This window comes from Lissotriton vulgaris, chromosome 11 (genome assembly GCF_964263255.1).
Source record: "Lissotriton vulgaris chromosome 11, aLisVul1.2, whole genome shotgun sequence".
In the NCBI taxonomy this organism is placed as follows: domain Eukaryota; kingdom Metazoa; phylum Chordata; class Amphibia; order Caudata; family Salamandridae; genus Lissotriton; species Lissotriton vulgaris.
In genome coordinates this window covers 1,095,613,276-1,095,623,596 of record NC_141699.1, presented here as the reverse complement: position 1 = coordinate 1,095,623,596, position 10,321 = coordinate 1,095,613,276, and the positions used below count along the sequence as shown (strand labels likewise).

Sequence of the window (10,321 nt, the reverse complement as noted above, 5' to 3'; positions counted from 1 at the left end):
TGGAGGTTCTGCTTTTAATGTGCACGCTCTGTTCCCTAGATGCAGGTTCTGCTTCCAATGTGCAGCTCTGCCACTAGTGCGCAGGCTTTACACTCACTGCACAGGCTCAGGTCCCCACGTGTATAGGGTCTGCTCCCCGTGTCCTGCCTCTGCTCCCCAATGGTGCTCTCCCATGTGCCTGCTCTGCTTCCCGAGTGCAGGCTCTGCTTCCGAAGTGCATGCTCTGGCCCCTATGTGCCGGCTCTGCTTTCAATGTGCAAGCACTGATCTCAATAAGCAGGCTCTGCTCCGCAAGTGCTCTCTCAATAAGTAGTCTCCGACCCCTATGTGCACACTCTGTTCTCAATGTGAAGGCTCTTCTACCTAGGTGCAGGCTCCAGGCTTTGCTCTCAATGTGCAGGCTATGTCTCCTATGTGAAGGCTTGATCCACTTATGCAGGCTTTGACTCCTATGTGCACACTCTGTTCTCAATGTGAAGGCTCTGCTCTCAATGTGCAGGCTCTTCTACGTCCCCTGTGTGCAGGCCTTGCTCTCAATGTGCAGGCTATGTCTCCTATGTGAAGGCTTGATCCACTTATGCAGGCTTTGACTCCTATGTGCACACTCTGTTCTCAATGTGAAGGCTCTGCTCTCAATGTGCAGGCTCTTCTACCTAGGTGCAGGCTCTGCTCTCAATGTGCAGGCTCTTCTACCTATGTGCACACACTGTTCTCAATGTGAAGGCTCTGCTCTCAATGTGCAGGCTCTTCTACCTAGGTACAGGCTCTGTTCTCAATGTGCAGGCTCTGCTCTCAATGTGCAGGCTCTTCTACCTAGGTGCAGGCTCCGTCCCCTTGTGCAGGCTCTTCTACCTAGGTTCAGGCTCTGCTCTCAATGTGCAGGCTCTGCTCTCAATGTGCAGGCTCTTCTACCTAGGTGCAGGCTCCGTCCCCTTGTGCAGGCTCTTCTACCTAGGTTCAGGCTCTGCTCTCAATGTGCAGGCTCTTCTACCTATGTGCACACTCTGTTCTCAATGTGAAGGCTCTGCTCTCAATGTACAGGCTCTTCTACCTAAGTGCAGGCTCTGCTCTCAATGCGCAGGCTCCGTCCCCTGTGTGCAGGCTTTGCTCTCAATGTGCAGGCTATGTCCCCTATGTGAAGGCTTGATCCACTTGTGCAGGCTTTGACTCCTATGTGCACACTCTGCTCTCAATGTGCAGGCTCTGTTCCCCAGGTGCAGGCTCTACTGTCAATGTGCAGGCTCTGTTTCCTGGGTGTAGGCAGTGCCTCCTCTGTGCAAACTCTGCTCATGTTCTTAATATGCAGGCGCTGGTCTCAGTGTGCAGGCTCTGCCTCCTTGTGCACACTATGCTCCCAATGTGCAGGCTCTGCTCACAATGTGCAGGCTCTGTTTTCAATGTGCAGGCTCTGACCCCTATATACAGGCTCTGCTTCCAACATGAAGGCTCTGACCCCTATGTGCAGGCTCTGCTCTCAATGTGCAGACTCTGATCCCTAGGTGCAGACTCTGCTTTCAATGTGCAGACTGTTCCCTGGATTCTCTGCTATCCAATGTGCAGGGTCCATTCCCTGTGTGCAGGCTTTACTGCCCAATGTGCAGCGTCTTTTCCCTGGGTGCAGGCTCTGCTGTCAATGTGCAGTCAATTCCCTGGGTATTCGCTCTACTGCCCAGTGTGCAGAGTCCATTCCCTGGGTGCAGGCTCTGCTTCCCAATGTGCAGCTTCTATTTCCTGTGTGCAGGCTCTGCTGCCCAATGTAAGTCAATTCCCTGGGTACAGGCTCTACTGCCCAATGTGCAGGGCCCATTCCCTGGGAGCAAATGAGCAGTCAATTCCCTGGGTACAGGCTCTACTGCCCAATGTGGAGGGTCCATTCCATGGGAGCAGGCTCTGCTGCCCAATGTGCAGTCAATTCCCTGGGTACAGGCTCTGCTGCCCAATGTGGAGGGTCCATTCCCTGTGTGCAGGCTCTGCTGCTTAATGTGTAGGTTCCATTCCCTGGGAGCAGGCTCTGCTGCCCGATATGGAGGGTTTCTTCCCTGGTTTCAGGCTCTGCTGCCCAATGTGCAGGGTACATTCCCTGGGAGCAGGCTCTGCTGCCCGATATGGAGGGTTTCTTCCCTGTGTGCAGGCTCTGCTGCCCAATGTGCAGGGTACATTCCCTGGGTAGAGGCTCTGCTGCCCAATATGGAGGGTTTCTTCCCTGGTTTCAGGCTCTGCTGCCCAATGTGCAGGGTACATTCCCTGGGTAGAGGCTCTACTGCCCAATATGGAGGGTTTCTTCCCTGGTTTCAGGCTCTGCTGCCCAATGTGCAGGGTACATTCCCTGGGTAGAGGCTCATGCCCAATATGGAGGGTTTCTTCCCTGGTTTCAGGCTCTGCTTCCCAATGTGCAGGGTACATTCCCTGGGTAGAGGCTCTGCTGCCCAATATGGAGGGTTTCTTCCCTGGTTTCAGGCTCTGCTGCCCAATGTGCAGGGTACATTCCCTGGGTAGAGGCTCTGCTGCCCAATATGGAGGGTTTCTTCCCTGGTTTCAGGCTCTGCTGCCCAATGTGCAGGGTACATTCCCTGGGGAGAGGCTCTGCTGCCCAATATGGAGGGTTTCTTCCCTGGTTTCAGGCTCTGCTGCCCAATGTGTAGGGTCCATTCCCTGGGTGCATGCTCTACTGCCCAATATGGAGGGTTTCTTCCCTGGTTTCAGGCTCTGCTGCCCAATGTGCAGGGTACATTCCCTGGGTAGAGGCTCTGCTGCCCAATATGGAGGGTTTCTTCCCTGTGTGCAGGCTCTGCTGCCCAATGTGCAGGGTACATTCCCTGGGTAGAGGCTCTGCTGCCCAATATGGAGGGTTTCTTCCCTGTGTGCAGGCTCTGCTGCCCAATGTGCAGGGTACATTCCCTGGGTAGAGGCTCTACTGCCCAATATGGAGGGTTTCTTCCCTGGTTTCAGGCTCTGCTGCCCAATGTGCAGGGTACATTCCCTGGGTAGAGGCTCATGCCCAATATGGAGGGTTTCTTCCCTGGTTTCAGGCTCTGCTTCCCAATGTGCAGGGTACATTCCCTGGGTAGAGGCTCTGCTGCCCAATATGGAGGGTTTCTTCCCTGGTTTCAGGCTCTGCTGCCCAATGTGCAGGGTACATTCCCTGGGGAGAGGCTCTGCTGCCCAATATGGAGGGTTTCTTCCCTGTTTCAGGCTCTGCTGCCCAATGTGCAGGGTACATTCCCTGGGTAGAGGCTCTGCTGCCCAATATGGAGGGTTTCTTCCCTGGTTTCAGGCTCTGCTGCCCAATGTGCAGGGTACATTCCCTGGGGAGAGGCTCTGCTGCCCAATATGGAGAGTTTCTTCCCTGGTTTCAGGCTCTGCTGCCCAATGTGTAGGGTCCATTCCCTGGGTGCATGCTCTACTGCCCAATATGGAGGGTTTCTTCCCTGGTTTCAGGCTCTGCTGCCCAATGTGCAGGGTACATTCCCTGGGTAGAGGCTCTGCTGCCCAATATGGAGGGTTTCTTCCCTGGTTTCAGGCTCTGCTGCCCAATGTGCAGGGTACATTCCCTGGGGAGAGGCTCTGCTGCCCAATATGGAGGGTTTCTTCCCTGGTTTCAGGCTCTGCTGCCCAATGTGCAGGGTACATTCCCTGGGGAGAGGCTCTGCTGCCCAATATGGAGGGTTTCTTCCCTGTTTCAGGCTCTGCTGCCCAATGTGCAGGGTACATTCCCTGGGTAGAGGCTCTGCTGCCCAATATGGAGGGTTTCTTCCCTGTGTGCAGGCTCTGCTGCCCAATGTGCAGGGTACATTCCCTGGGTAGAGGCTCTGCTGCCCAATATGGAGGGTTTCTTCCCTGGTTTCAGGCTCTGCTGCCCAATGTGCAGGGTACATTCCCTGGGTAGAGGCTCTACTGCCCAATATGGAGGGTTTCTTCCCTGGTTTCAGGCTCTGCTGCCCAATGTGCAGGGTACATTCCCTGGGGAGAGGCTCTGCTGCCCAATATGGAGGGTTTCTTCCCTGGTTTCAGGCTCTGCTGCCCAATGTGCAGGGTACATTCCCTGGGGAGAGGCTCTGCTGCCCAATATGGAGGGTTTCTTCCCTGTTTCAGGCTCTGCTGCCCAATGTGCAGGGTACATTCCCTGGGTAGAGGCTCTGCTGCCCAATATGGAGGGTTTCTTCCCTGGTTTCAGGCTCTGCTGCCCAATGTGCAGGGTACATTCCCTGGGTAGAGGCTCTGCTGCCCAATATGGAGGGTTTCTTCCCTGGTTTCAGGCTCTGCTGCCCAATGTGCAGGGTACATTCCCTGGGGAGAGGCTCTGCTGCCCAATATGGAGGGTTTCTTCCCTGTTTCAGGCTCTGCTGCCCAATGTGCAGGGTACATTCCCTGGGTAGAGGCTCTGCTGCCCAATATGGAGGGTTTCTTCCCTGGTTTCAGGCTCTGCTGCCCAATGTGCAGGGTACATTCCCTGGGGAGAGGCTCTGCTGCCCAATATGGAGGGTTTCTTCCCTGTTTCAGGCTCTGCTGCCCAATGTGCAGGGTCCATTCCCTGGGTAGAGGCTCTGCTGCCCAATATGGAGGGTTTCTTCCCTGGTTTCAGGCTCTGCTGCCCAATGTGCAGGGTACATTCCCTGGGTAGAGGCTCTGCTGCCCAGTGTGCATGGTCCATTCCCTGTGTGCAGGCTCTGCTGCCTAATATGGAGGGTCTCTTCCCTGAGTGCAGGCTCTGCTTCCTAAATGAAGCTTGTGACTCCCTGTTTGCGGGCCCTGCTCTCCCAATCGTGGTCTGTGGCACCCACATGACATTTTGTTCCTCACCCTCTGTATGCCCTACTGCCGTGGGTGTGGGCTCTGCTCTCCTTCTTGTGGCCTTTAGTCCCTATCTGTAGACCTAAAGGCAGATGCCTTTGCACACTGTTCCCTCCATGGTTTGCTCCATATGTGATTCATGCTCCTCGTAAGCAGATCCTGCTGTCCCATACGTCAGGATTCTCTTCCCTATGTTTCTATATTGCTCCATATATGAGGCTTGCATCAAATAAGTAGGCTCTGCCCCCCGTGGGCAGGCACATGTGAGGAGCAGAGCCATACATGCTCTAAGCCCCATATGCCAGCATACACAGATACTGCTTCCATGTCATGTGCAGCTCACGTGCAGACGCTGTTTTCATATGAGCGGTTATTAACCGCATGTTTAGGCTCTGAACCCCATGCACATGTCCTGATATCTCGGGGCCCTACTCGTTGTTCCATTTGAGGGCTCTGGTCATCCTTTTGCCACAATGCATGGCCTCTACTGTGTAGTGCTCCCATATGTCATGTTCTCCATGAGCAGGTTCTGAACTCCACACACATATATACCGTGATCTCGCATGTGCAAGCTCTGTAGTTCCATTTGAGGACTCTGACACCCATGTGGCATGCACAGTGTCTGTTCCCTACCTTGTCTGTTTTTCTGCTACGCATTATGTCCCCCACGTGCAGGCTTTGTCGTTTTATGAATGGCGATGTACCCCATGTTCAGCCTGTGAACCCCATGCACAGGTCCTGATGTCTTGTGTGCAGGTTGTGTCGTTTCATTTGAGGGCTTTATTCCCCTTGCGCCATCACGCCCAGATTCTGGTCCATGGGGTGTGCATGTTACTCCCATGTGGCATGTATCCTATGTCCTGCCTCTGAATTCAAATGAGAGAGTAGTGGTGCTGGAACAATTTTCAGAATGGAGGACTGTCATTGATCTCAGAGAAGTCATAGGGATAATGAAAAACGGAAGCCTCGCTCAAAGAACAAGTGTAGGAAATGAGCCACGCCCGTTCAGCAGTAGAATGATAACGATGGAGTACGTGTTATGTGGTGCATCGTGGAGCCATCTGTCGCAAATATATTAGCAAAGCATGGTGTGGTTGCCATTGCCATTGACTGGCAAATATTAGCCTTCCATTGTCATTGACAGCACATTTTTCATTGAAATGGCCACTAGATTTTCACAGACCTTTGATTTTACTGATAAAATTATCCAGCACACAAATGATAAAGTGTAGAAAATGTGTGTACATATTTATCATTTACGCATCACTAAGTGTCTTGATTTGTTTTGATCCTGTTTTAAAATATGTATTTTCATTATATTTCAGAATTAGAAATATGCCACATTCGGGCTTTCCTTGCTGCGGATATATTTGGAAATATCTATACAGGTTATTTATAGCCATTTAAATGTTGTGGTATGCTAGGAAAAATGGCATCCTATTGCTTTTCTTTTCACTCCAAGCGGACTGCTTGGATCTGAAGGGAAAGGGCTGCTTGTGGTCCCCCGCTACAGGAAATTACGTACAGGTGGCAGACAGGGCCGAACTGAGAACCAAAACTGGCCCTGGCAAAGTGCTCGGCCAGCCTTCTGTGGGTGCGACCGAGCTCTTTGTCGGGCCAGTTTTCGGTCGATTTTGTTACAGGGCCGCTTTTGCAGCTATGGCCCTGTAACAAAAACGGCCCCCTGGGCCCAAAACCTGCCCACACCCTTGCGGCACACCGGGGGATTGCCCGGTGCCCGCACCGGCAAATCCGGGCCTGGTGGCAGAACTGATGCATACCTTGCCCCGAAATATTGGAACACTCTGCCAGAGGCCCTGCGCAAATGCCCCACTCGGCTTCGTTTCAGGAAACTTTTGAAGACTGAACTATTCTGGGACTGATTTGTGCTTGTCCTGTACCCTCTCTTTCTGGCAGCGTGGAGATACCCCTACAGGGGTAATTATAAAATCCCATACATACCTACATACTCCCCAGTACCCCAGCATGACTGTCACATAGTTCACTTTACAGAATCCTCTCACTTTGCAGCCAGGGAACCAACATTCTAAAAGTATAAGCAGCAATTTGCCATTACAAATATGGGAAGCTAGAAAGAAATTGTAAAGACATCTTTGGCGCTCTTTCACGTTCTGAACTCCAGCATGGTTATTCTGGGGGTGTTGCAGCACCTTCCACCCTTAATTCAAGCACCTATGTGGAAGGGCTCGCAACCCTGTAGGTGTCTGTGACCTCTGATGCTCTATTGAGGGCTCTGCTCCTCATGCGTCCCAGTGCACAGGCTCAGCACCGCAGGATGTGTGTTTTGATACATGTATTGTCAATAGACCTGATTCAGGTGGAAGACTCCAGATTGTTGATGCAAATAATGGCTTTATGTGTCTCTAGCCTAACATTGCCTCTGCTTCAATATAAACCCATGGTTTGTAAAATACATTCCACAGATTTTCTGTTTCAAACTCGCCCCTTTGGCCGCTCACCCGCACACCAGGGCCTCCCCAGGAGCTGGCCCTGTTCCACCCTCCATGCGCAGACTCTGCCCTCCATGTGCAGGATCTTTTCTTCCTGCGCAGGCTCTTCCCTCCATCCCCATTGGTCAGCGCGGCCTGTGCATCATCAGCTAGAACAGGCTCCAGCCCCGCCTCCCCTGCAGCTGCCAACGTCACCGCATAACTAATGAGTTCTCAGAATTTCGGGGCTGGCATTCCAAGCGCAGGTCCACGTCACAATCCGCCCTCCCACGTGACCAGCAGAGCCGGGCAGTACCAACTGTGTAGGGGAGACTGCTGGAGAAGGGCCCCATAATATCTGTTTTTATAGTAAATATAATAGATTTCTAAGAGATTCACCGATCTCACGGTGCGGCGGTGGTCGTGGCCCACCGGGACCATGGGTGCGGGAGGGTCAGCCGGGCCCGGGCAGGCGGCGGAGGCCCGGCCGCTGACAGGCGGGCCTCCCCCACCCGCTCAGGGTGGTAGGGCCCGGAGCTCAAATTCCGAGAATTTGGCGAGGTGATTCTTAGAACTGGGGTTCTTAGAAGTGGTGATGCAGGAATTCTAGGAAAGCCGAGCAGGTGATTCTTCAGCCTTTTATACATTCTGGAGTTTTTTTCATCAGAACTCCTGATTGCGATGTTTTGGCGCGAAGGCTGCTGTGTGTGTGTGCGCGCCTGCCCGGGCTGCGTGGGGCTGGCACCCCGGCGGGCCGCCCGGGCGGCGGGTGTGACGCAGAGGGGCGGCTGCCCGGGATCCCGGGGCGCAGCCGCCCCTGGAAGCCCCGGTGCCTGTGTGTCTGTGCGGGTCCCGGCGGCGGGAGGGGGTGCCTGTGTGTGCTGAGCCCTGCCTTCTCCCGGTCTGTCTGCTCCCTGCCTGCTCCCGTCTCCCTGCCTCTGACTGTTTTCATGACTCTGAGAGCAGAGCAGGCTTATGTTCGATCCGACAGGCTCCTCGCTGCCTGTGCTGGGGCTCGGTGTCTCATTCTAGGTGCCTGTGATCAGAAAGGCTCTTGTTCCTGCCAGTGGTGGGGCTTGTATCCGCCAGGGCTCGGGTCATGCTGGGGGTTCTCTCTCCTATACCTGGTGCATGTCATCTGAGAGGCAGGGGGCTTGTTGCGCTGCTAGGGCCATGCTAGGGGTACTGTGTTCATGCTCAGGGCATGCGATCTGACATGAGCTAGTTCCTGCCAGTGCCAGGGATTGTGTCCGATCTCACAGGAGCTTGTTGCTGCTGCCTGGGCTGGGGCTCCCATGCTTAGTGCCTGTGATCTGACAGGCTCTTGTTCCTGCCAGTGGTGGGCTTGTGTCCGCCAGGGCTCGGGCCATGCGATCTGACATGATCTTGTTCCTGGATTGTGTCCGATCTGACAGGGCTCGGGCCATGCTGGGGGTTCTCTCTCCCATACTTCGAGCATGTGATCTGACAGGCAGGGGATTTGTCGCTGCCTGTGATAGGGCTCGGGCCATGCTGGGAGTTCTTTTTCCCATGCTTACTACATGTGATCTTTTAGGAGCTTGTTGCTGCTGCTTGTGCTAGGGCTCGGTCCATGCTGGGGGGTCCCCTCTCCCTTACTCGAGTGTGATCTGACAGGCAGGGGATGTTTCGCTGCTTGTGGTTCTTTATTCCTATGCCTGGTGTATGCGATCTGACGGGCGCTTGTTGCTGCCGCCAGGGCTCAGTCTATGCTGGGGGTTCTCTTCCCCTATGCCTGCTGCATGTGATCTGACAGGAGGGGGTTTGTTGCTGGTGCATATGATCTGACAGACAGGGGATGTTTCGCTGCTTGTGGTTCTTTATTCCTATGCCTGGTGCTTCAGGCGCTTGTTGCTGCCGCCAGGGCTCTGTCTATGCTGGGGGTTTTCTTCCTCGGTGCATGTGAACTGACAGGCAAAGGGTCTTCCTGCTGCCTGTGCTAGGGCTCAGTCTATGCTGGGGGTTTTCTTCCCCTATGCCTGCTGCATGTGATCTGACAGGAGGGGGTTTTGTCACGGCCTCTGTCCCGCGGGGGTTTTCTCGGTTGTTACCGGTGGCTGCAGCTGTGGCTGCTTGTGCCGGGTGTGTAAAGTTCGGGGTTTTGCTGCCGGTGTCTGCGGCTTGCTTCTGTCCCAGCGGGTCTCTGCTGCTGCTTTGCCCCTCGGTGCTGCGGTCTGGTTCTTGATTCCACCAGGGGGGAGGCTGCTGTTGCCGCGGTTCGTGTCTGTGCTGCGCAGACCGCTCCTGCCCCGGTGTCTGGGGCTTGCTTCTAGTTCTTTTCTCGCTCCGGCAGTAGGGGGTATTGCCAATCTTCCTGACCAGCTCAGTCCCGCAGTATTTGGACTCTTGATGGCGGTTCTGTGTTGGCTAACCCCGGGCGAAGGATGCTCATGCCGCCGGTGCCACACGGCTAGGGGGTTTAATCTGGTGTTACCGAGGGGGGTAGGGTGCTTGACCCCGGTGATGTCTCTCGGCCCGGATGCGGTGCCAGTCTGCGCCTCGTCTGCTGGGGCACTTGTAAGCAGACTAGCCGGCCCGGTTGCTATGCCCCAGCAGCGCTCTCCTGCGTTAAGAGCGCTGTCCCAGAGCAGCCCGAGTGTGCCGCCTTAGCAGGGCACCAGGTTCTACGTAGCAGCGTATTCTCGGGACTTGGGCACTTGAATGCAGCTGGGGGACCAGTTGACTTGTTTTGGTGTTGTCTGTGTTAACCGGGCTCAGCAGTGGTTGTTGTCTGGGACATGCCAGGTTGCAGTGGCCACTTCTAAGCACAGCTTCTGACCGAGGGGCAGGCTGGCTTTCAGCTCTGAGATCGACCCGCTGCCCAAACGTGTGCCCTGGGTTCCCTCCTAGGCGGTCTTGCCCCCGCTCCATCTGGCATGCAACCTTGGAGAGGGGCATATCGCCTCCAGGGGCAATTTACATAAACAGTTTATATAATGCAAAGTGTATGGTGATTCCTGATGCACAACAATGGTTGATGACATGTGATTTACCTGTATGCACATTACGTGTCTGTTTTTATTTCCAACTTGCATTCGTGTAATAAATTTGGGACCGATATT

The 10,321-nt window shown here is 54.4% G+C and overlaps 1 protein-coding gene across 2 annotated transcripts in view; it reads left to right on the top strand.

Moving 5' to 3' along the window:
- Positions 1-7,807: 7,807 nt before the first annotated feature.
- The window catches only part of BCL6 (BCL6 transcription repressor), a 28,005-nt gene continuing 25,491 nt past the window's right edge, over positions 7,808-10,321 (top strand). The window contains exon 1 of one of the 2 annotated variants that reach the window (XM_086944621.1): positions 7,808-7,864. The gene's annotated coding sequence lies outside the window, so the exon portion shown is untranslated. The remainder of the gene's footprint in view (positions 7,865-10,321) is intronic. The other variant, XM_086944620.1, reaches the window with a different exon arrangement.